This window comes from Bos indicus x Bos taurus, chromosome 17 (assembly GCF_003369695.1).
Source record: "Bos indicus x Bos taurus breed Angus x Brahman F1 hybrid chromosome 17, Bos_hybrid_MaternalHap_v2.0, whole genome shotgun sequence".
NCBI lineage: Eukaryota > Metazoa > Chordata > Mammalia > Artiodactyla > Bovidae > Bos > Bos indicus x Bos taurus.
In genome coordinates, this window is record NC_040092.1 from 36,489,177 (window position 1) to 36,516,689 (window position 27,513).

Genomic DNA, 27,513 nt, shown 5'->3' on the forward strand with positions numbered 1-27,513 from the left:
GTCTTCACCTTGTTTTTACTCTTAAATCACATTTTTAAAAAGCTATTAATTCTAGATCATAGTTTCCTCTACAACACTTTCAAATGTCTATGGCATGTGCTACTTTAATGAGAAGTCATCTGTTAATCTATTTGTCATGCCTTTATAGGCAATGTGTTCTTCCTTGGTAGTTTTAATACTCTCCTTGTTAATTTGTCTTTTGTCTTCTAGAACTTTCTTTCTCTGTAATATTTTATAATTCATCATTTCTTTATTTGTATCTATAATCTAATGTGTAATCTGTCCTCTGAACTTTTTTTTCAAAGTATAGTTGACATACAATGTTATTCTATTTTTCTGATGATTCAGTTATACATACACACACACATATGGCTTCCCAAGTGGCGCAGTTGGTAAAGAATCTGCCTGCCAACGCAGGAGATGCAATGATGTGGGTTTTGACCCCTGGGTCAGGAAGATCTCCTAAAGTAGAAAATGGCAAACCACTCCAGTACTCTTGTCTGGAAAATTCCATGGACAGAGGAGCCTGGTGGGCTACAGCCCACTGGGTCATAAAGAGTTGAACACTGGCAAAGCACACACAGACACACACATAAATATATATATATATATATATATATACACACACACATATATATAATTTATCATATTCTTTCCATTATGATTTATTCAAGATATTGAATATAATTCCCTGGGCTGTACAATAGGACCTTGTTGTTTATCCATTTAACTTTTATTTAAATATCTATAGGTATTTTGTCAAAATTTTATTTTTAGTATTTTTTAAATATCAAATTATTTTATTTAATTTATTCTACCTCATTTCATACTGTCTTATTTTTGGACACTATACTCTCTTTTACTGATTTGATGATCCCTTAATATATTAATTTAAATTTTTTCCAGAATTTTTCTTTAATTTCTTCTGGAACATACCATCATCAATTATGTATTTGCTTATGCATTTGTAATATCAATGTCTGTGTGTGTGCATGGGTGCTTAAGGCAGGGTGGGTTTGGGGTGGGTGTTTGTCTGTGTTTCATTTTACTTTCCAGGTCTTAAATTGGCAGTTTTGGACTTCTGCCATGTTACTCTGCTGAAAATATTGCAGACTCACTCATGAAGCTTGTAGTTAACTTTACCTGATCACAATGATTTTTTTCTTTTAAGTAATTATCAATCTCTACACAATATTTTAAGTAACAGCAATGACCAGCCTTTTATCTCCATCTCAAATCAATACTCCTTCAGTCACTGGATTCAGTTTCATTCTGGCAACTCTCATGAATTTGTATGGAAAGTTCTCTGTCTCATGAACCTCAAATAACTAATTTTCCAGGCAGCGTTACCTGCTTCTCTGTATGTCTTTTCTCTTACAACCAACTCTTCCTGCCTCCCTACAGAGTCATGCGTCTTTGATTTTCCCTTTTATGTTTAATCTATTATTATTGTTGCTGTTGTTTTATGCTTAGGAATAGCCTCAAAGAATAAGTAAGGAAACAAATTTTGCTTTTGTTTTGGGAGTGAATCAGCAGAGGTGTGCTCACACATCAATCGGACTTGCAAAGATGGACCAAATAGTAGCTATTTATTGAGTAGATCAAAAAATAAGCAAGGAGTTCAAAAATAGTGAACCTCAAGGAAATACCATTTGGTAGTCATTTAATGAGTGTACAATTGTTTTCTGAATTTAGATAAATTAATAGCATTTTCATTAACTTTTTCATGATAAAAGTGGATAATGTTGTTTTCAGTTATAAGCTCTTTAAAATACAAATGTAGATACAAATGCTAAAATATATACTGTCAAGATATATCTGGACCTTCACTGTAAAAATCTGGAGAAAAGTACAAAATGTCAACCTGAACGTGGGGTCTTTTATTAATAATAGTCAAAATCTGACATATTAATATTCAATTCATAAACAGAAATATTTGGGTGGAGTAAATAGTAACATTTGGAAGTCATTAATTTATTAGATCTATAACCCTGGAAATAATTCAAAGGATGATCTAAGGAGATTTTTACACATCTTAAAAAATATATCCATCTATTTGTAGTAATTTTCCAAAACCACAAGAACAAGTAATTAATATACTAAATTTAACTTAATGCCAAGATGAATGAAACATGAATTTTATAAAATTTTATGGAAATTAGAATTCTACACTTAAAAGACATCTTAAAATTCATGTAGTCCAAAGTCATCCCTCACATATGAGGAATAAGAATCAGTATAATGAGCTGGAGTCTGCTAATACTTAGCTAATTATTTCTAGTAATATGTCTGGAATATTTCTAGACACATGTATAAGAATATGTCTAGACATAAAATTTCCTTATACATAGAGTTCTTTTCAAGTTTTACTGAAGATTCTAATTGAATTCCTTCATATTATTATCTTAATATTATGAAATATGTCAAAGAAAGATATCCAGAGTAAGATAACAAAAATTACTCATATTTTCTTTGTCCTGATGTAACGATGCATTTGGTTATTTAATGTGCATACTTCTGTAACAGTGTGTAAATAGCATCTTTTTCTCCTTGCAAAAAATGACTTGATATCCAAAAAACTGGTCACGCCATAGCAGTGTGTTACCTCCAGGTTAAATTTAACTTGGGTACCTCACTGCTTGACACTTTATTTTTATATCTAATTAATTCATTTGTTTGGTGAAAATCCACATCTTACATGAAGTAGAATGCTTTGAATATTGTAGTGTATTGTGTTTTAAGTTTTAAAATTTCTTCCACGGAACACAGTTGGAATTTAATTCATTTAATGTTTTTTTTTCCAAATTAACTCTGCAAGTTTCAATATTCTTTACAAAAATAATATGTGAAAAAAAATTTGATAGTACAGTTGATGTTATAAATTCTTAAAGCATAATTATAAAAAATCACATAATAATTGAAAATATCAAGAAGTCATTATTTACATTCTTCCCATGAGAAGAGTGTTAACACAATGCTGTATAATTGTGAAAACTTTCAAAATTGGCATTGACCTGTATCATGGAATTATTAATAAGAGCAGGCATATCTCAACCCCATGTGGAGAATAAAATAAAATGACAAATCAAAACAACAAAATCCCTATTACATTTGACTTAAATATTAATTTAATGCAAGCTAAAAATCTATTTTAGATGAATATTTTAGGCAATTATTTAAATAAATAATAAAGCACATTATCCCAAATTTTATAGCCTTAGAGATAATACTCAGAAATATATCTGCTATGAATTGAAGACAGGAAGAGCTTAGTCAAACAAAACCATCAAATCCTTTTAGATTTGTTCATCACAAGATTTAAAATGTGCCATTCTTTAAGAGGCAACATGCTAGCACTATAAATATATTTTACGAAGATAATACAGTGATATTACCAATATGAAGCAGTAGAATTCTAGAGAACCTAGAGGCATAAAATCCACACAGGTACTAAACATTTTTCATTTTCTGAAATTACCCTGCCATTTTAAGCAAGAAACTGAAGGTCTTGTAAAATGTCTTTATTCTGCTGTCCCTGAAGAGTTGACGAAGAGTTTAGGAAAAAATCATCTGTGTCTGGTCTTTGAAAAAGCCTAAATTTGTTTTCTGTTTTCACTGTCTATATGCATCCACTCTTAGGAAGGAGGAGTATTCCAAGATCCATGAGTTCAGTATTACCTGTATAAAATGTTCATTCTTAACTATAAATTCACCCCTCATCAAGTGTGCAATAAATAGGTGCATGGGTTTGAAAATTATAGCCTTTTAAAATAAGCTCAATCAAGCCTGAACATTGTAAGCACTTTCTATGCAACTGATTAGGAAAGGGTATGAGCAAAATATCTCAGACTATGTAAACAGGAGCTTATTATCCTACAATCACACTTTTTCAAATGACTGATAGCTATGTGAAATAAGAAAAGCTCCAAGTCAATGTGTTTCTTTTTCCTTTCTCTTTTTTTATACTTGTATAAGCTGTGTTAACGAAAAGAGAATTATAGAAACAGCTCTTCTAGATGTGTCAAGGCCTACAGAATTAAGGCAATATAATACAAACAGCAAGTGATAGAAAAATATTAGCTCACCTTATCAATATTTCCATAATATAGGTGTGACATAAAGTATTAAATTTGGTCAGTGATTTGAACATGCTTATTCAGTTTCTATGCTTATTCAATTTCTCTACCAGAGATCTAACTGGCACTCCCTGCAGGAGAAGTACAGTCTTAACCACTGGATAACCAGGGAAGTCCCCACAGTCATCTCTTAAATTAAATAGAGTTAGATATCATTTCTAACTGGAGAAGTTAATGGCATTCATTGGAGAAGGAAATGGCAACCCACTCCAGTGTTCTTGCCTGGAGAATCCCAGGGACGAGGGAGCCTGGTGGGCTGCCATCTATGGGGTCGCACAGAGTTGGACACGACTGAAGTGACTTAGCAGCAGCAGCAGCAGCAGATATCATTTGGGTAATTTGGGTGATCATGGGCTATGTTTTCTTATTGGAAATATTTTATAATATACATTATTTGTGGGCTAATAAAGCTCTATTAATATTTTATACTAAACAAATGAATCCACTACAATATTTGTTAGCATTCACACAGTAAAAAAAAAAAAAAAAGGATTGTGGTTACAACAAGGTCACAATGGTTGATATCAAAATCAAATTCTAAATTTTAGAATGTGAGGATTCTTTGGTAACTTAGGAATAAGTTCATTGATCTTCTCTCAAACTGGCCATCTGCTGGCCTCATTTCTAATGAAAGTCACGTTTCAAAAGATTCACTCTGTTCTCTGGAGGATGTGGCTAAGCCATTCAACTCTCTTTACAGAGATGATAGTAATCAAATGTCACAATGATATAAAATTATTCCGTGGAATTGGACATTTCCTGCTAAGGCAGTGGCTTCTCACTGAGAAGATTCCCTGGCCTAGACAGACACAAATTGAATCGGAACGAAAGTCAAAAGCTTCAGCACAGGAGAGGGCACAGTGATAACACTGCTTTGTGCCTTTTTCACCTCCTTGACTTTCCCTTCTTTCCTGCCTTTGCTTTCTCTGCACTGAGACTAGCAGACTTGACACTGTCCCCAAGGCAAAAGAGAGCCTCTGTTAAAACTCCCTACGTTCAACCAAAGACATTCTGATTTCAGGGCTTTCAGATGAACTCCAAGGATCTGCATTTCAAGCAGGCATCACAGATAACTCTGAAGCCCCAGGCTGAGCAGCTGGAGTTTGTCCCCTGTGAATGGATACACCAAGATGAATATAATAGCAGGAATTTAATAAGAGGAGCTGAGCCCTGCCCCAATAAAAGACAAAGAGACCACATATTTCTCGTTCTCCAGGGCAAGGAGACCTTCCCGTCTACACAAGTGCAGAAAGGCTCCTTGTGGAGCCTATTATACAGAGTGAAGTAAATCAGAAAGAAAAACACCAATACAGTATATTAACGCATATATATGGAATTTAGAAAGATGGTAATGATGACCCTATATGCAAGGTAGCAAAAGAGACACAGATATAAAGAACAGACTTTTGCACTCTGTGGAAGAAGGCAAGGGTGGGATGATTTGAGAGAATAGCATTGAAACATGTATATTACAATATGTGAAACAGATCACCAGTCCAAGTTCGATGCATGAAACAGAGCACTCAAAGCCGGTGCACTGGGACAGCCCTGAGGGATGGGATGGGGAGGGAGGTGAGAGGGGGGTTCAGGATGGGGGCACATGTACACCCATGGCTAATTCATGTCAACGTATGGCAAAAACCACTACAATATTGTAATTAGCCTCTAATTAAAATATTTTTTAAAGGGAGGGGGCACCACCCTAATATAAATAATGTCAACCCACCCATAGGCCTTTTAGCTAGAATCCATCTACCTGGGCCCACAGGAAAGGATCCTGAGTTAAACCAAGCAGGGACTCTGAGCCAGGCAAAGCAAGGTGATTGGCCGAAAGGAAACCCAAAAGAAATTCCCTATGTACGTGATTCGTTACCTCAAGGATGTGACTTTCACTCTGAGCCTGCCTGTGTGAAATCTGTGAACATGTATTATTTTTCCTCCTAAGAAACACCTTACTTTTTTGACTACATTCTATCTCTTGGTAGAAATTTATTTCTACGAGCTGACAGGCCAGGGCCTTATCACTGGCCACTGTCCCTAGTAATATAGTGACTGGCACTTGGCACTCTTACTGAGGCAGCCTGACTTTTTTTGCTGGCTGGGAACTGAAATCCTGCTTCTCACCATGGTGTGGCCGAGGCCACCTGAGATCAGCTCCAGGCCTCGGGCAGCAAGCCCCAGACTCAGGAAGTCCTGCACTATCTGCCATACTCACATAAGAAACAGATTAACCTCAAAGTACATCAACCCAACTTTTATACCAAGGTCTAGCAAAATATTTGTGGGGAATTATTTACTTCTTTGATTAATACGAGCATGGGAGTTCAGTGCCTGAACACTGGTTTTGTTCTTTTTTAATAGCGGCAGAATTGTGTCTATGTGTTATAAGTACCCTCATTTATAAGCTTAGGGCCAGAAAATATATGGTGCACAATCAGAAGCAATAGATTTCACATTTTATAATATAAAAAAAATTGAATCCCTTGGCCCTGAAATGAACGTGTTAATGGCATTAAAAACACCTACCTTACAAGTTGCTCCTCACAGTCTGATAATAGGGCATCTTTATTATTGATGAGATATGTAATCATCTTCAGAAACATGAAAAACTGCAAACCAGAAAATTGTAGGCATTTATATCCTCTTGGGGATTTTGCTATCTGCTCTCTGCTGCTGCTGCTGCTGCTTCTGCTAAGTCGCTTCAGTAGTGTCTGACTCTGTGCGACCCCATAGACGGCAGCCCACCAGGCCCTGCCATCCCTGGGATTCTCCAGGCAAGAACACTGGAGTGGGTTGCCATTTCCTCCTCCAATGCATGAAAGTGAAAAGTCAAAGTGAAGTCCCTCAGTCGTGTCTGACTCTTAGCGACCCCATGGCCTGCAGCCCACCAGGCTCCTCCGTCCATGGGATTTTCCAGGCAAGAGTACTGGAGTGGAGTGCCAACTAATTCCATCTCATCTTCTAGGGGAGAAAGTTGTTTGGTCCCTAAAGATCGCCAACCTATGAACTCTTGGATGCTATTAAGTTATTCTAATTATTTTAAAATTTGACTTTTGCTTAAATACTAGAAATGGATCAAAACATCTTCTATATGTAGCAAAGAAGAGGTAGTAATATAATTCTAATAGCCATCCAGAAGCATAGAGTGTTGAGGTTAATCTAAGTATTTTCATATGCATTTGAGCTTTTAACAGTATTTGTGGTTCTCAGAAACCTTGCAAGTAAGGAAGGAATGAAAGTCTGGTCTGCAGTACACAATTAAGCAACTGTGGTAGAGCAGGTGAGCATCCTTTCCAAGGTCACATGGAGAGAAAGTTGAAAGGTCATCCCATATATTCTGCACCATACAAATATGAACTGCTGTTCACTGATGGTTTTGTCTTCAAGTCCCTGTGCTTTTTTCCTCCCTCATATTCTTCCATCTTCTTACCATAATCTTTTCCTTTTTTTAGGCCATCCCTGCAACATCTTATTTTAATATAAGTACTAGCTACATTTGGATACTTTAAAACGAAGCCTTCATCTCAGGTCAGTACTTCAGATGGTGTGAGGCATATGGTAGATTTGATTAATGTTTGAAAAGTGAAGACATAAAGTTCAATTAGAAGAGTTGCCTTGAAATTATGAATCTTCCTAAATATGTGATAATTGGTGCCATAAAAAGAGATGTTTCCTTTATTCTTTTTCTACCTTTAAGGAACATTAAGTAAGCGAGTCTAAAATACAAAGGACAGATGTCACAACACACATGTACCCACTTCTTGTCAGTTGGGGCTTATTTTTACCAAGTTTCATCACTGCCACCCTGGGTTCTACAAGACTTTCTGACTTTTTGTCTCTCTGTAAAGGAAATGTATTAATTGTGTTTGCATCGGAAGTGCACCTAATCTTGAGATCTGGGGAACTTGTGGTCTGGCCTCAATTTTGTGTAATGTTGGTTAATAAGTACAGGTTGGTTTTTTTGGTTTGTTTTTTTGCACTCAGGGGAAGAATGAAAGAATGACTGATCTTCATGGTTCTTTAAAGCTCAAAATTTTGATTTCTAATTCATAATTTACATTATTCTTCCCTTTCCTGCATGCAGTTCATTTCCTTTCACATCTGCCTCTAGGCCGTTACATTGTAAAATGTTGATGAATAAGAATAATCCTGGAAATTTTAGGCACAGTGGCATCACAGGCCATGGAGGATTCATGAAAGTGTGCTGGGGAGAAAAATTTTCATCAGGTGACCTAGAAGCGTAATGCAAAATAATCAATTTTAAAATATGTGATTACACTGTCCCTGAAGTTTCCCATTTCACAAGGTGTATTTTAATCTGTAATTGGTTGATGGGCTTCAGGCTAGCAATTACACACTATTTTCCGTTAAATGGTATGGGAGACCACCTGAGAATATTTTGGAAATGTTTTCATTTGTTTGGAAAGGTATCTGAAAGGATTAAAAAAAAAAAAAACAAAAAAACGGACTTTGTAGTTCATTGGTTTCCAAGGTGTATTATTTAAGAATGCAATAACATTGGAAGAAATTAAGAATTTAACCCCTTCTGATTTTGCCCTTGGAGATTATGATTCCATAGTCCCTGTGTACATGCTACAGGGTAGGCAGAACAACAGTTGTATTATCCTACAAAGGTCTCAGAGGAGTTGTTTTAATAGAACGGAATCATGGCTGCTGATCTCATTTTCCCATAAATGCTCACAGCTCAATCTCCTGGAATGGCTGTGTTTACCACCACTGATGTTTATAATCAGTGTTAACATAGGGAACTTAGCCAGCCAGCTAGGCAGTCCTTTTCTTCTCTTGCTAACTGGGCTTGTTATTACTGTTTCCTTAATTTCCTAGAGGATTCATGTGCATAATCATGTCGGCTGCTAAACTGGTGGGAATTGAAGTCATTCTACATTTTGGGAGTATTAGCATGTGCCGAATTTGTAGCTGCATGAATTAATGCTCTGCTTTCTACTTTTTAAAAACTTTTCTAGCACCTCAAGCAGCTCTAGTTTTTTGGTGGATGTGTGTTATCAGCATAGAAAAAGTTGAGATTTGGCAATCATCTACATAATCAGATCATCTGGAAGCCAATCAAAATAATGAAGTATTCAAAATATATATACTCAGGTTTTGCTACCATTAGTATTTGTTTGAATCATTTTATTAAGCTCTTTGTGTCTATGACATTATTATTCAGATAAATGTTATATTTCCATTTCATTTATATTTAAAATGTAATTCATAATAATTCATTAAAGTAATTAATTTCCCTTTTAATAATATATTTTTATCATAAAAAGGATATATCTTCATTTGTAGGCATTTATAAAATACAAATGAGAAAAATACAATAAAAATTATTTGTAACTCCACAGTCCAGAGTCAATGATGCTTAATATTTTGGTGCATTTAAGTGTTTTTCTTATGCATACAATCTAAAATAAATGTCTCACAGTATAGTTCAACCCAATTCTATGTGGTTTCTTCTCTCACTATTCCACAAAAGGTTATCTCACCGAGTCTTTTGTATCTTCATTGTTTTTAAATTTAATAAAAAATCTCTAAATACCTTATCTGCCTTGGATTTTCATCAGTAATTGAATATTATATATTTAAAGCTCTCTGAGATCAGGGATGGTACCTGTCTTATTTATCCTTGCAGTACTAGCTCACTGCCTGGCACATGGTACGGCTCCTTAGATATTTTGTTGAATAAATGATCATGTCCTTTATATTTAAGTAATATCTCATTTTAATTAATGGCAATAAACTTTGTCAATTCTCCACTATTGTGTAAAAGGGGTGTTCAAAATCCCTTTTATTTTTCTCTTGTCCCTTGCTACATTTAATGCTAGTGACTTTTTGTTCTATATCTTCATCTTTCTTGATCTATATGACTCTCCAGACACTCTTGTTTTTCCAGTTGCCATCTGAGTGGTTATCTTTCCTAAATCATAATCCATTTTAGATTTTCTCTTCCCAGATTCTACATGTGACTGTATACTGTTGTTTTCTATTTTAACACATACATATCTCAGAAGCAACATGTCTTGAGCCAAAACAATTACCCTTTCACTTCTTCTAACATAAATTTATTTCTTTGTGAGGTCTTCAGAAAAAATCCTACTAAAATGGGGTTGACTGTGGGGAATGATGAGACCCCAGGTGTAGGTGACAAAATAGAGGAACTGAGGACAATGAATAACATGACCATGACAATTACTTTTGAGGTAAATGTAACAGCAAACTAAACCATTTACTAGAGTGGGCCAATTTAGGTTTCAGATCACATTGTTAGGGAAGTGTTAACATAAAGGCTCCTGTGAATTGGATTGGAATTCAGAGAGACTTGGTTAGGTATTAACTATGAAACCTAGACAGAACTCCATAGAAGTAGACTAGATTAAGAAGCCAAACTAGTCAGAAAAAGACTTTGTCTGTAACAAAAAGTCCAGTCCATGACTATAGCTACTTCTACACCAAAAGAAAGTCTTTCATTTGAAAAATTATTGCAAACTTATATATTTCTTACCTAAAACTATATTCTTCAAAATGTTTCCTGCAGAATGCTAGTGATATACTAGTTGGGTTTACATAGAAAGAATGGTCAAATACAATTAGGAAAGCTGGGATAAAAAATAATTTTATGAAAAAATTTTCAGACACTCCAGTATGATAATGTGTATTAGAAACTCCAAGAGGAGGCTTGAGTATGCAGGGTTTCTTAAATATACTTAACAGCCATACATAGTTCATTCTCTAAGTATGTGAGTCTGTTTCTGCATTGTAAATTGATTCATTTCTATCATATTTTTAGATTCTACATATAAGCAATATCATATGATATTTGTCTTTCTCTTTCAGACTTATTTCACTTAGTATGATAATCTCCAAGTCATCTATATTTCTGCAAATGGCATAATATCACTCTTTTTAAAGGCTGAGTAATATTTCATTGCATATATGTACTGCATCTTCTTCTTCCATTTTCCTGTCAGTGGATACTTAGGTTGCTTCCACATCTTGGCTATTGTAAACAATGCTAAACAGACTCACAGACTTAGATAATGAACTTATGGTTACCAAGGGGAAGAGTAGGGGGATGTATAGATTGGGGGTTTGGAAATAACATGGACCCATTACCATACTTAAAATCGACAACCAACAAGGACCTACTCTATAGAGCAAGGAATTCTAACCTATACTCTGTAATAACCTAAATGGGAAAAGAATTTTAAAAAGATAGACACATGTATATATACAACTAAGTCACTTTGCTGTACACCGGAAAGTATCACAACATTGTTAATCAACTATACTCCATTTTAAAATAAAAATTAATAATAAATACAATAAATATATTCTATGAAAACAAACTAAAACAAACAAAAAATTTCTCTGTGACAACCTAGAGAGAGATAGGATAAGGTGTGAGATGGGAGGGAGGTTCACGAGGGAGGAGACATGTGTATATCTATGGTTGATTCATGTCGCTGTATGGCAGAAACCAACACAACATTGCAAAGCAATTATCTTCCAATTAAAAATAAAAATTAATATATAGACAAAAATATTTGTACATGTATAACCAAATCACTCTGCTATACATCTGAAACTAATATAGCATTGTGAATCAACTATACTCCAATAAAAATAAAAATTAAAGTATATATCTATATATATATATATATTTAACATCAATTTTTATTTTTTTTAAATAAGAACATATTAAGGAATAAATAGATTTATGAATAAACTTTGAAACAGACTGACAAAAATAGCTGCAGGCAACTCAGTTGCATATACTGAGTACTAAGTAAACCAGGATTTTAAAAATTGCAGTATAATAAACAATGAATAAATGTGTAAAGTATATTCTTTTTCTACATTGGTAAAAAAATCAATAGTTATCATCATTGTTCTCCCCAGCAAAAATAAAGAAAAGTTAATGGATATCTTCTACTATTTTCTACATAATGAATAATTACAGTATGTGCCCCCCAATTTCAACATGTATATTTAATTATTCAGTAATACTGAATCTCTATTAGGAATACTGAATCTCTATCAGGCATGGTCTGTGTCACAGTCTACCAAAGTTCATTATGTAAAGAGTGAAGAGTACATATACATATAAATGCACAATGAAGTTGATATACATATAAATAAAATATAAACCTCTCTTTTTAAAATGTACTAATATATGTAGTTTGACAATTCAATTCTAATCCAAATATGAAACAGTTTTTTGAGAAAGCACAGAGGTATGGAAGAACAACACTTCAGGTTTAGAGAAACTTCAATTAAGTAATTAGCTGAATTAATTAATTTGATTAGTATTTATTGTAACTTACTCCAACTCATCTAACTACATGCAGATATAATTCCCTTAATTGCATTTAAGATAATGCATGATTAATAACTCTTAGTAAAGATTAAAATAGACAGGAACTACTTAACCTTTAAAAAGGACATCTAATTTAAAAAAATTAAAAGAAAAAAATATTAAGACCAACACACTTATAACCTTTAATAAAATCAGCAATAAAAAAAAGGTTTGATATTATCAATTCTATTTAGGATTGTACTAAAGTCTTAATCAGTGTAAAAATTAAAATTAAATTAAAAATATAATAAAAATAAAATTAATAAAATATATTATTTGAAAGTTAAGCAAAACTATTTTTTTATGACCTGATTGTCTATATAGAAAGTTCCAAATGCGGTCTTGTTATTAGGATAAATAAAGGTGACTTAAATCACTCTAATCAAAATTAAATCAAAACAAGAAGTTTTGTGACACACAACTGTAATTCTTTAGGACAAAATATTCAGTTAGAAAATGTATTTTTTATATAAATAAAAATAAAAAATACACAAAATAAAAATAAATTAAAATACATAAAATATGTATTTTAAATACATATTTCAACAAAAAATACATAAAAACCCTTCATAGAATAAACTATTTTAATGAAAAACATTACATAGTTTTAAATATATGGTGACACTGACTGTGTTTTGAAAAGAATTTCCCATCAATATATTCCTCCTAATGAGCAATCTAATCAGTGCAATTCCAATCTGAATCCTAAACGGGTTTTTTATAGAACCTGGTAAGTTGATTTTAAATTGCATATGGAAGAAAAAGGAGCTAAGATGTATGACAGATGCCCCAGGTGGGGAAATTGGGGACTAAAGAAAATGTTTGCAGTGATAGAATATAGCAAATTATCTAACAGTTCAAACAGAGAACTATTAATAAAAGCTGATAATGTATGCATTGCTGCTGATCTCAGCAGAGATCTTACTTAGGGACTGCTGAGGCCAGTGCAGGTGAGGATATATTTGAAGAAAGAAATTTGGAACAGTGCATAGAGACTGCTTTTTGAAGAATTTCAAACAAAATAAAGGAGAGAAATAGAGTGACAGATGAAGAATAATTATGGTCAAACGGGCTGTGCTTGTTTGTTGAGTTTAAAGATGGGAAACGGACAGCCTTTCTGGTGATGAAAATAATCCAGTAGAGCAGAACCAATCAATGGGGTAGAAAAGGGAGGAAACACTTGGGGCAGTGCCCTGAAGTAGCTAAGAGAAGATAAGACACAGCTGACATAGTGTACAAAGGTTTGTGTTTTTTTGCTGTTGTTGTTTTTTCATTTTAAATTAAATTTTTGTTTGTTTGTTTGTTTTCAAAGGAATAAGTTTAATAACACATGGAAGAATACAAATCATCAAATACCACGTATTCACTCCTTTCCTCGGATAGTACAAAGAAGCAAATGTGTGTGGAAGAAGAAACATGATGATGAATGTTCATCATCATCCTCTGGTTTTCTATTTCAAGAATCGTGAGTACACACTACAGTTTCTTAATGAGGAAGCAGCAGTTCCTCATTTAAACATAAAACAAATGTGCCTGTGTCTGTGTAACTCATTTTACACATGAAGTCAACATAATCAAGAACTATTTCATCCCTTTACCTTATTTCAATGTCCTGGAGGAAGACAAAATGTTAAAACTGTGAAAATAAAACACATCAACTTTTCTTCATGGTAAACAGTAGAAAATCCAAAGTCTTTTTTTTTTTTTTTTCCTTTAAGTAGAAGATGACAGAATTACATGGTCCGTCATCTGGATGTATACTTGCAGGGATTTTATTGTGATTTCTGTCAATTATTAGCAAAGGGATTTTAGTCAATTCATTTAAGCTTGAATTCAGCTTTCACCTGTGCAATCATTTCTTCTTGTGAGGCTGCTTTATGAATTAAGATAATGTATGTATAACACCTAATAATTTGCTTTCAAATAGAACAATTAGGCTCTCAAATAATGACAGCAATTAGTCATCTTATTTTTAAATGAGAAAATCAACTCCTTAATCCTTGAAATAGTTCTATTTGTTATCATCATTTAAAGTATCAAATATAATGTCTATAGTTGTTTAGCAATCTCTTAAAATAGAATATATTCTGTTAAGAAAAAACCCCATTCGTATCCACTGGTAGATAACATTAGAAATATTATCACAAATAATACTTACACTTCTTTTCATTAGTAACAACTATTATTTATACTTAATGGGGTCATTCTGTTTCTTATATAGATACTGAACTATAATGCCCAAAAAATTAATTTCAAAACTTATTAACTGTAACTTGATCTGTATTAAGACATCTGTATATGCTTGCTAAATTTAAATTAAATTAAGTTAAATTAATTAATTGTATTTTATTTTAAAATTTTAATTATGAGTTCACATTATCAATTATGAATGTGCTTATAGAATTTAAATCTGAGCACAGACATTCTTGCCTATCTTTAGTGGTCAGTATAATAGTTAATGCTCCTTACTAATTGGATATATAATTGAGATCATTACTAATTTAAATGCCCAAAGCACATTATTTTCTTCCCATTTTTCTCTTTACTGCAAATATTTCTTGGCTCTCACAATTGCGATAAGTTGCACATTTTTTCAGTACCGACATCATCTCACACACTTGAAAATTTCAACAGCTATAGCGACATTATATATACATTTTTAACACACACACAAAAGGAGATGCATGCTTTTACAGTTTCTAAGCAGAATTTTCTCAAAAGCTTTTTGTTTTCTTTCAAGATTGCACAATTGGAGTGTGAACATTACTGTTCTCAAGATATTGCATGTTTCAGAGTCAAAATGATTTAATGAGAAATTCAAGACATTGACATTCCCAGGGTGACACCCCAGTTACAGAGTTTTCATAATTATATTGGAAACAAAACCTGCCAGCATAGTTGAAAGCTTTATTTACAATATTTAAATGCAATGAAGAGTAGTGAAGGGCCTTCACTGGCTTCAGAAGGGAAAAAAAAAAAAAAAAAAACTTGTCTAGTGACTGGTCTGCAGGAGATAAACAAAACGTATTCTAATGTGATCCAAAGTTAATGAACTTTCAAGCATGCATGGAAAGAACAAAATTCAAATGCACACATCAGTGATTTATATAGCTATAACTTAATTATTTGGGAGGAATTTCCATTTGTGTTATATGTGCTATTATCGATGTAACTCAATTGGACTGCCTTCTTATATTTGCATTTTAATGCACTAAAAGGATTTAATTTGAACTTTTTTTTTTTCCCACAAGGCTATTCCAAATGGAAATTTCTTTCTAGGTTACTATTTGGGCTGTATTCCATTCAGTATAATCAAACATGTCAGAGTATGCTATGTTGCATATGATCACCCAGAGTGTGTGATCAGTATGGAATCAAACTCAAATTTTTAAGTAATTTTGTCAGCTCTGGAGGATAACAACATATCTAAGGTTGTATTTCCTTGTGATGAGGGTGCAAATATCAAGGACATCAAGATTGTTTTGAAATTTTGATTATACAGATACAATGATCATTAAGGAAAAAAAAAGTAAATTTATATTATATTAAGGAGCCAGTAACATAAAAGCAAAAATAATTAAGTAAAACCTGATATACACACAGAATTCCCTGGTGGTCCAGTGGTTAAGACTTGCCTTCAAGTACAAGGGGTGCAGACTGGATCCCTGGTCAAGGAGCTAAGATCCAGCATGAAAGTGAAAGTGAAAGTCACTCAGTCATGCCCAACTCTTTGCGATCCCATGGACTATGCAGTCCATGGAATTCTCCAGGCCAGAATACTGGAGTTGGTAGCCTTTCCCTTCTCCAGGGGATCCTCCCAACCCAGGGATTGAACCCAGGTCTCCTGCATTGCACTTGGATCTTTTACCAGCTGAGCCAGCAGGGAAGATCCAACATGTCTTGGGGCCAAAATAACAAAACATAAAACAAAAGCAATATTGTAACACATTCAGTAAAGACTTTAAAAATGGTTCATATAAAAATATTTCTTTAAAAATTCCAATGCAGATATTTTGATCTGATATGTGTAATGGATATTGTTTAAAAATTTATTTTTGTTTTGGAATTCCCTTATAAAATGCTCATAGAGGTGTATATTTTAGTATATGAAGCTTGTTCTAAACAATAGATATTCACACAAAACAATTGTCACACAAAATCATTAACAATAATAATTTTGCTATAAAGGGAAAGGAAACAGAGTGAATAAGGTGCCAGCTCTTCATTGCTTCTGGAGACGGTGACCCGGGTGTGCCTACTCTCAGGCCACAAGAACACATCTCACTTTAAGGGAATAAGATCATGTAGTCTGTGTTCAGATGGTGAAGAGACTCAAGAATTGGTGAGAAGTAGTCATTTCTACCACAGCCTTCCGAGGTGGCACAGTCGTAAAGAATCTGCCTACCAAAGCAGGGAGACACAAGAGATGCAGTTTCTATCCCTGGGTCAGGAAGATCTCCTGGAATAGGAAATGGCAGCCCATTCCAGTATTCTTGCCTGGAAAATTTCATGAACAGAGGAGCATGGCAGTCTAGAGTCCATGGGGTCACAGAGGCAGACATGACTCAGCAACTGAGCACAAGCACAGTCATTGCTACCACACTCTAGGACCTGTCACACCATAATGCTTATAATATTTAAAGTATATTATGATTCTTTAAGATTGCATTGAATTTCTCAAACTTTCTGAAGTGTTTTATTTTTTAAGTGGGACATTTTTGCACTCAATGTATATGAATATAGCTTTAAGAGTAGTTTATGCTATATTTTAATTTTAGGACAATTAAATAGACTAAAAATATTCCACAGTTGAACTTTGGAAATTAAAATTTTGATGTTTTATTATTATTAAAATGTATCTAATGATAATAATTTCTTACTCATAGATTGATAGGGAAGGAAATGATAATGAATTTTTGGAACCCAGACCTTAATCCATAAGCACTCAGTATTATTTTCTTCCAAACCCTTGGGCAAGAATGTCTACATACCTACTAACATCTATGTATCTTTATCTCTATGGATCTACCTATCTATCTCTCTAGTAAAAGAACATTTCTTTAATTGAAATACCAGTGAAACTTTGGGGTGAATCAATTATAATAGATCAAATATAGAATTTCCTTTCTAGGATAAATTCCTTAATAATGACTTTCTGTTATAATTTTTACACTCCCAGAGGAGTAATTAAATACATTTAAATCTATGGTTTTCTATATAGTACAAAATTACTGATTACTCAAAAATAAATCACCACATCTATAGATTTACTAGGCTTCCTATCACATTTTCTTTCTTTTCAGCTCATTTAAAAGATTTTTGTGGTTTTTATGTTTTAGATTCACAGAAAAGTTGCAAACATAATGCATATAGTGCACTAAGTGATAATCATGTAACTAACCCCTAGTATCCCCACTGTTAACCTCTGATTTGTATGATATATTTGTCATAATTGTTGAATCAATACCAAAGTGTTTTTAATAAAGTCTGTACTTCATTTTGAGTTCTTTAGTTTTACCTAATGTCCTTTTTCTTCCCCAATTATTTCATGAAGGATATCCCATTAATTTGGTTATTGCATTCTATAGGACCTACAGTGACCGTGAAAGTCATTCAGTCGTGTCCAACTCTTTGCGACCCCATGGACTGTAGCCTGTCGGGCTCCTCTGTCCATGGAATTCTCCAGGCCAGAATACTGGAGTGGGTAGCCATTCCCTTCTCTAGGGTATTTTCCCAACACAGGGATCAAACCCAGGTCTCCCGCATTGCAGGCTGATTCTTCACCATCTGAGCCACCAGAGAAGCTACAGATTCCTCTTAAATGTGATCTTGCTTGCTCCCTAGTTTTTCAGAATCTTGTAAATGTTCTTATCTGGGACTTAGTTTCTAAACATATTTATTTCTTTTTAGATCACTCTCTCTAGCTTAACACAGAAATGTTGCTTTTTAAATAAGGCCAATCAAGTCCAACTTCAGGAAGCATTTCACAAGAAGCTGTTTTCACAACAGGTAAAAATGGAATTTTAAATCTACAACACTTCTTTGATGCTTGTTATTTCCAAGTGTGTCTTATAACAAAAGCTGTAAGGTTTCTTTGTCATACAGAATTATACATTCTACTATTGTGAGAAAATACAAAATAGAGTGATAAATCCAAATTGAATTCCCATTTTTGTACACTATTTTAGTTAAGATTCTACATGAGATCAATTCACTAATCTTTCTCTGAAGGTTTCTAGAAGCATTTTTTGTTTGTTTATTCGTGTCACATTCTGAGTTTGTCTACTTGCTTAGGTATAGGAAGTCATAAATGACTGATCCATTTTCTTTATCTGAATCACAATGTGAGTTACCTAGAACTTAGCATTATCTGAATTACCTAGAACTTTGCATTATCTGAATCACAATCTGAGTTACCTAGAATTTAGCATGCTATTTGTGAATATGTACTGACGTTTAACATATAAAGCCACTAAATAGCCTTTCCATATTAAATGAGTTTATGAACAAATTAAACTATTCCCTACTGAGTGATCAATTCTTCCCTCTAATACTCACAATTAGTCTATCATTAAAATTCCCCCAGCAAAATTTGAATTAATGTGAGATCAAAGGCACTATTTATATTTTTTAAAGTGTGTTAATTCTTGTTCTGTGTAAATTCTGTTCTGTCTTGAATTTGGCATTTCAGTGCAACTTCAACCATTCTGTCTAGTATATGAATGATTCTAACGGATCTTCAACTTTTAACATGTCAACATGATAGTCTAATTGAAAATGTGATTATCTACATTTTAATAAGCTAGAAAGTTCCAACTGATATGAGAGTTTTAGGTGATATATATATAATATTTTATAAAAAATAGAATATTACTTATTGCAAATTAAACATGATGACAGTATTCACTGTCAGTGATAAACTACCATACATGCAGTTCACTCCCAAAAAAGACAATCATATTTATCTTAAACATGTAAAAAGTATTAAACAGTGTAACTCAAAATGATGATTACAAACTTCTTGAAGTACATGTGATTTATTACCATAAATTTTGGTTTTCTGAGTCAGACATTATTAACTTGCACTTCAAAAGGAATGATCCACCAAACTATTGTATAAATGAATGCAGTTTATGTAATTTGAAATTAATTTAAGTGCTATAATGATTACAAAGGTGTAAATGAGAAGTGCCACATTTAGCGTTCAGTGTGAAAAGAATCTACCTAAAAAGAGGAAAGCAGTCAAACAAAGCAATGTTTGATATTACTATATCAAAGTTTTGTGTAAGGAAAAACTATTGCAAATTCAGAATCAAATCCTTTTGCTTACATCCTTCACCATATGCTCATAGCTATGAAGCTTGTAAATAGAGTTGTAGCATTCAAAAGATATTACAATAACTGCTGCTGCTGCTAAGTCACTTCAGTCGTGTCCGACTCTGTGCGACCCCATAGACGGCAGCCCACCAGAATCCGCCGTCCCTGGGATTCTCCAGGCAAGAACACTGGAGTGGGTTGCCATTGCCTTCTCCCATTACAATAACAATCCCCCCCAAAATTAGGTGGCTAAATGTATCTGAATGTATACAAGGATTATACACAAGAATCTGGATGTATGGAGTGACTAAATGAGACCTATACATAATAGAGTCCAATTCCAATTAAAATAAAATGGCTTAATCTTATTTTTTTCATTATTGAATCTGATAAAAATAAAGATTCTGTCACTGAAAACTCAATGTAGATTCAGTGCAAAAGTCTATATATTTATACTTAGATTAATATGTAAATACATTTAATTTTATCAGAAAATAAAAGTAATTTTTAAATATTTTTTGGTCCCTGATGAAAATGCTGTGCTGTGATTTTACTTAATTTGTAAATCAGTTTCAATACTATGTTCAGTTTGTCATCTGTTTTTCAGATACACTAATTGGAGTGCAAGAAATAGAAATTGGATATTCCACCATTTACTGATAAGACTTGAATGAAAAACAGAGATAAAATCATATTCATAAATTAATTTTGTTTTCCCTGAAAATTAGGGAAAGTTTTAATTCATGGTGCTTTTGCTTTTTGCTAACAATTTAGAATTTCTCAGTGAAAAATAATGGATAATCAGGATTCGGATTGGATCAGTCGCTCAGTCGTGTCCGACTCTTTGTGACCCCATGAATCACAGCACGCCAGGCCTCCCTGTCCATCACCAACTCCCGGAGTTCACTCAGACTCACGTCCATTGAGTCAGTGATGCCATCCAGCCATCTCATCCTCTGTTGTCCCCTTCTCCTCTTGCCCCCAATCCCTCCCAGCATCAGAATCTTTTCCAATGAGTCAACTCTTCGCATGAGGTGGCCAAAGTACTGGAGTTTCAGCTTTAGCATCATTCCTTCCAAAGAAATCCCAGGGCTGATCTCCTTCAGAATGGACTTGTTGGATCTCCTTGCAGTCCAAGGGACTCTCAAGAGTCTTCTCCAACACCACAGTTCAAAAGCATCAATTCTTCGACGCTCAGCCTTCTTCACAGTCCAACTCTCACATCCATACATGACCACAGGAAAAACCACAGCCTTGACTAGACGAACCTTTGTTGGCAAAGTAATGTCTCTGCTTTTGAATATGCTATCTAGGTTGGTCATAACTTTCCTTCCAAGGAGTAAGCGTCTTTTAATTTCATGGCTGCAGTCACGATCTGTAGTGATTTTGGAGCCCAGAAAAATAAAGTCTGACACTGTTTCCACTGTTTCCCCATCTATTTCCCATGAAGTGGTGGGACCGGATGCCATGATCTTCGTTTTCTGAATGTTGAGCTTTAAACCAACTTTTTCACTCTCCACTTTCACTTTCATCAAGAGGCTTTTGAGTTCCTCTTCACTTTCTGCCATAAGGGTGGTGTCATCTGCATATCTGAGGTTATTGATATTTCTCCCGGCAATTTTGATTCCAGCTTGTGTTTCTTCCAGTCCAGCGTTTCTCATCAGGATTGCATTGGAATAAAATATCTTTACTAAGAATTTTAGACATGTAGGAGACTATTCGTTGCAAAGAAATATTTATGTATTGTTAGTCCCATACATATCAAACTTCAAGTTGTGAACTTTCAAAGATGAGAACGTGCATTCACATGTCCAATCAGGCATGTCCAATCAGGTAAGTTAGTTCCCGTGTCTGGTGTACCTTGGCATGTGCACACATCCTCTACAAGTGGCTGTGCTTTTGTGTACCTTACTGTACGCACTGTATAGAGTACAGTAGCACAGTGCCTTTATTTCAAGATACACCTGCAAGAGGATGACTTCACCGAAATCCTTGCTGTGCAACACGAGGAGCTCACTACTAAAGATGTGATGGAACTGGAGGCCCAGAGACAGGATGAACAGAGCAAGAGGAAGAAGTGGTAACTGAACAACTGAAGAGAGTCATGATGCAGAAGTGGCAAGGGGGTTTTCTTTACTTGAGGAGACACCATTAGTTTGTGAGGCATAGGACCTAAGTATAGAATGGTAAACAGAGGTGGCAACAGCTGTTCAGAATTCAATTGGTGCGTCCGTGTCATCTATGATAAGAAAAAAAAAGCTACTACCCAGACATCACTGGACTGCTTATTTTCAAGAGGATAGATAGAACTGAATCCAACAAGGAGCCAGAACCTGTGCCATGGTTGTCAGGAATGAATAAAATTGCAGCTTGCCCTCCATCTCCTATTGCTGAGGATCCTTCTGTTCTATACTTCCTCTTGCTCTCCCTCCTTCAGTCACTCTCTTCCCTACTCTTCCTGCATGTTCATTTGATGCCAGCCCCAGTATGTCCGCTGTTGTACTGTACTACAGTACTTTTCAAGGCACTGTAGTATAAGATTAGAAACGTTTTATTTTATGTGTTTCTTATGTATTGTTTGTGTGAAAAGTAGTATAAACCTACTACAGTACAGTACTATATAGCCAACTGTGTTAGTGCAGTACCTAGGCTAATTTTGTTGGATTTAAGAAAAAATTGGACTTACAGACACACTTTGGAATGGAAATCATTCTATACTTGAGAAATCCAAGTGCCTCCTAGAAAAGCATGCTGAACCTGGTGCATTTATTTATTTATTTTTAATTGGAGGATAATTGCTTCACAATGTTGTGTTGGTTTCTGCCATACATCAGCATGAATCAGCCATAGGTGTACATATGTCCCCTCCCTCTTGAATCTTCATCCCTCCCTGCACCCCATCCCACCCAACTGGGCTGTCACAGAGCACTGGGTTGAGTTCCCTGTGTCATACAGCAAATCCCCACTGACTATCTATTTTTACATATGGTAGGAGAAGGCAATGGCACCCCACTCCAGCACTCTTGCCTGGAAAATCCCATGAACGGAGGAGCCTGGTGGGCTGCAGTCCATGGGGTAGTTAAGAGTCAGACATGACTGAGCGACTTCACTTTCACTTTTCACTTTCATGCATTGGAGAAGGAAATGGCAACCCACTCCAGTGTTCTTGCCTGGAGAATCCTGGGGATGGGGGAGCCTGGTGGGCTGCCATCTATGGGGTCGCACAGAGTCAGCCATGACTGAAGCGAATTAGCAGCAGCAGCAGTGTATATATCTCAGTGGTACTCTCTCAACCCATCCAGCCCTCTCCTTCTCCCACTGTGTCCACAAGTCTGTTATCTATGTCTGTGTCTCTATTGCCACCCTGAATATAGGTTCACCAGTGTTACCTTTTCTAAATTCCATATATATATGATGGCATATATGTTTTACTCCTTTTGACATACTTCAGTTTATGTAACAGGCTCTAGGTTCACTCACCTCACTAGAACTAATTTGAATTTGTCCTTTTATTGTCCAATTGTATATATGTACCACAACTCTTCATTGATTCATGTGTCGATGGACATCTATGAACCTGGTGCATTTTTAAAGAAGACAATAACACTGAATAAACTCAGCTGAAGAACTATTGATGGAGATTTGTAATACTGCATAGGAGATGGTGATCAAAATCTTGCCCAACAAAAAGAAATGCAAAAAGGCAAAATGGTTGTCTGACGATGTTTGATAAAAGAGGTTTGAGGTTGTCTGATAAAAGAAAAGAAGCAAAGGCAAAGGAGAAAACAAAAGATATCAAAGAAACATTTCATGTGTGATGGGCACAATAAAGGACAAATATGATAGGGAGCTAACAGAAGCGGAAGATATTAAGAGGTGGCAAAAATACAAAGAAGAACTGAACAAAAAGATCTTAATGACCCTGATAACCATGATGGTATGATCACTCACCTAGAGCCAAATATCCTGGAGTGTGAAGTCAAGTGGGCCTTAGGAAATATCAGTATGAACAAAGCTAGTGGAGTTGATGGAATTCGAGCTGAGCTATTTCAAATCCTAAAAGATGATGCTGTGAAAGTGCTTCACTCAATATGCCAGAAAATATGAACTACTCAGCAGTGGCCACAGGACTGGAAAAGGTCATTTCAATCCCAAAGAAGGGCAATGCCAAAGAATGTTTAAACTACCACATAATACTTTGCCAATAAAGGCCCAGCTAGGCAAAGCTATGGTTTCTCCAGTAGTCATGTATGGATGTGAGAGCTGGACAGTAAAAAAGGCTGCGCATCAAAGAACTGATACCTTCAAACTGTGGTGCTGGAGAAGACTCGAGATTTCCCTTGAACAGCAAGGAGATCAAGCTAGGCAATCCTAAAAGGAAATCAACTCCGAGTATTCATTTGAAGGACTAAAGCTGAAGCTGAACCTCTAATACTTTGCCCACCTGATGGGAAGAGCTGACTTTTTGGAAAAGGCCTTGATTCTGGGAAAGATTAAAGGGAGGAGGAGAAAGGAACCACAGAGGATGAGATGGTTGGATGGCATCACCGACTCAATAGACATGAGTTTGAGCAATCTCCAGGGTATGGTGAAGGACAGAGAAGCCTGACATGCTGCAGTCCATGTGGTCACAAAGAGTCAGACACAGCTGAGCGATTGAACAACAACAAAACTCAGCTTGCATAGAAAATATGACAATAAAACTGCAGTGTTCTTCATATACAGACATTGGATTTTTGACCTACCCAGAATGCTTGGGCTCAGCTTCAATTTTATCTTACAATTTTTTTTCTAAAGCTTTAGTAAAATAAATTATATGGTATCTAAAATTGTGCCTGAAACCCACCAATAATTTCTCAATAAATTATTATTAGTATTCTTTCATAGAATCCAATTTTCACAGATTCTATAAAATCAAGTTTATCTTAGATTAATGGTCATTTATCATACAGGACTTCCCTTGTGGCTCAGCTGGTAAAGAATCCACCTTCAATGTGGGAGATCTGGGTTCGATCCCTGGGTTGGAAAGATCCCATGGAGAAGGGAAAGGCTACCCACTCCAGTATTCTGGCCTAGAGAATTCCATGGACTGCATAGTCCATGGTGTTACAAAGAGTTGGACACGACAGAGTGACTTTCACTTCACTTTCACCATACAGGAAGATTTACAATGGGATAATTATTTCTAAGAAATATATTAAATCACATGAATTAATAAGCAAATGTAAATAAAAATCTGGAAAGCTCAATTTTCACTATTAATTTCAGAAAATCATAACACACAGCACTATGGTTAAATATCCCAAACATTACTAGCCTAAATGTATTGATGTAATTATTTTAGAAAATAAAATGTCATAGATATCCCTAATCTCAAGAATGATCAAATAACTTAAACTCAGGGGAAATTTTATAACAATAAAATATTTTTATGGGTTTCAAATATACATATCAAGAGTGTATAGATTATTTAATGTTCATATAAAAATTGCATGACAAAAAAAGAAAATTGTTAATTTATAAGTAGTAAATAGCAAATTTAATAATTTTATATAGGCTACTAGTAAATTTAAATATCCTATAAAATAAGGCAATTGGCTGTTAAAATGTCATCAGACAATGAAGGAATCTATTAGTTTAGTGTTAAATCAGGAATTTTGTTTCAGTTCAGTTCAGTCCCTCAGTCGTGTCTGACTCTTTGCGACCCCAAGGACTGCAGCACACCAGGCCAATAGAGTGCTGCTTTAACTAATAGAGTGCTGCTATTTGTTTAAGAATGCTTCTATGTAATAGCTCATTCTTACAACATGGTAGGTTTTCAACTGAAGACTTAGGGTATATTTAATACTCTTTGATCCATAGAAAAAATTGAATTCTAATTTTAAAAAAACTTAAATTAGAAAATTTTATATTTCAGCATAACTTTGAAAAATCATCTAAAGTAGTCCCACTCAAAAATAGTCTTAAATACTTTCTACTATCAAATTTAAAATTCATAAATATGGGGCATGTCTCTTGGTATAAAGTTGCTAATTGAAAACATCAGATCTGTTTTAAGGTTTTCTGGATACCCATGTCCTTTAACTTCGTGCCAGTTTTTACACGTTTGGGAGAATGATGTTACAAGTGCTGGGTTGGAACAAAGTCCAGTATATTTAACCAAACCAGTAAAATCGTAGGATATGGCCTCCCATATTCACAGGACTATTACAGATTTAATTTAAGAGTATGTTTTATAAAAGTCCCTTGAAAACTAGGCCTCTAGTGTCCATATTCTTGTTCCTGGGTCAAGACCCCTGAACTAAGATCTAAAACCTGATGCAGTAAAAGCCTGGAGAAGAAATCAGGGTTCTCGCTATGTTCCAGTATTTTATAAATCATACCAATTAACCTTTCTGTCATAAACAGAACAAAGCCATTTAAAGAGAAAAATTTTTACTTAATTATTTAAATAACTGTAAATTTCCCAACTTCAAAAAGATTACTTTGCACTTAAAACTGTCTTTATTTCCCAAATGTGAAGAAGACTGTTTTGAAGAAAACCATAGCTTCCCAAGTGGCACAGTGATAAAGAATCCGCCTGCCAGTGCAGAAGACTCCAGAGACATGATTTCAACCCAGGGTCCAGAAGATTCCCTGGAGTAGGAAATGGCAACCCACTCCAGTACTCTTGGCTGGAAAATTCCATGGACAGTGGAGCCAATGGGCTACAGTCCATGGAGTTGCAAAGAGTCGGACACAACTAAGTGACCATACACAATGACATTAGAAAATTAATATCAAAATCTCCTTAATGCCTTCTTGAGCTCCCTCTGCTGATTTTCAGACAGTTGTTAACCTAACTAAAATGTGTAACAAAACATATATAATTAACGAGATGTCCAGTTGAGTGCTAGCATCCGGAGCCATTTTCACAGCTGGGTACACACTTCTACTCCAGACATTACCAATTAAGCTGTACTATTTGTGCACAGACAGGGAAACAAGCACTTTTCCCTTACTCAGGCTTCAGGAAACCTAGGAAAGAGGACATTTGCCAAAAGAAAATAAACATAGGTGGAGGATAATTATTTGAAATTGCAGTTGCCATGAATTGTAAATATGTAAAATTTAAATGCAAAGCATTGTCTAGAAAGTTTCCTCTTCACTTTGTTTAGCTCAATTAATTATAGCTTCATGAGAAATCTCACCAAAGAAAATAAGCAAAGCATTGGCACAGTTTGTGCAAGTTCTTTTAAACCTTACTTTTTTGTCAGTGTACTATTTTTTGAGACTGCTATAGAATTGAGATATTGTGCATCTAACTGTTGCATTTATTTTGTTAAGTTATATGTGTGTTTTTATTGCATTTATTTTCTTTTGCTTTTTCCTTACATGGTTCCATGATGTCACATTTTTTTGGTAAAAAGAATGCAATTACATAGTAACTAATAAACACTGTGGTTTCTCAAGCGTGTGCACAAACCCAAAAGACATTTTAAGCATTTCTCTTTCCTTAATAATGCCATAGTGTCTGGGATAAAGGATCATTTGATAGAAATACCAGCTCACTGGATCACTGCTTCAAAGGAACACAGATTTCACAACACTTAAGTTTTCTATGAAAGAATGTGAAATTTTGAACAAATGAACTGTGCAATGCACAAAGAATACAAACTAATTTTTGGATTAACTTAAAGT

At 34.7% G+C, this 27,513-nt stretch overlaps 1 protein-coding gene across 4 annotated transcripts in view; it reads right to left on the reverse strand.

The window, feature by feature from the left end:
• The window catches only part of FSTL5 (follistatin like 5), a 930,680-nt gene that overhangs the window by 892,722 nt on the left and 10,445 nt on the right, over positions 1-27,513 (reverse strand). The window lies entirely within an intron of this gene.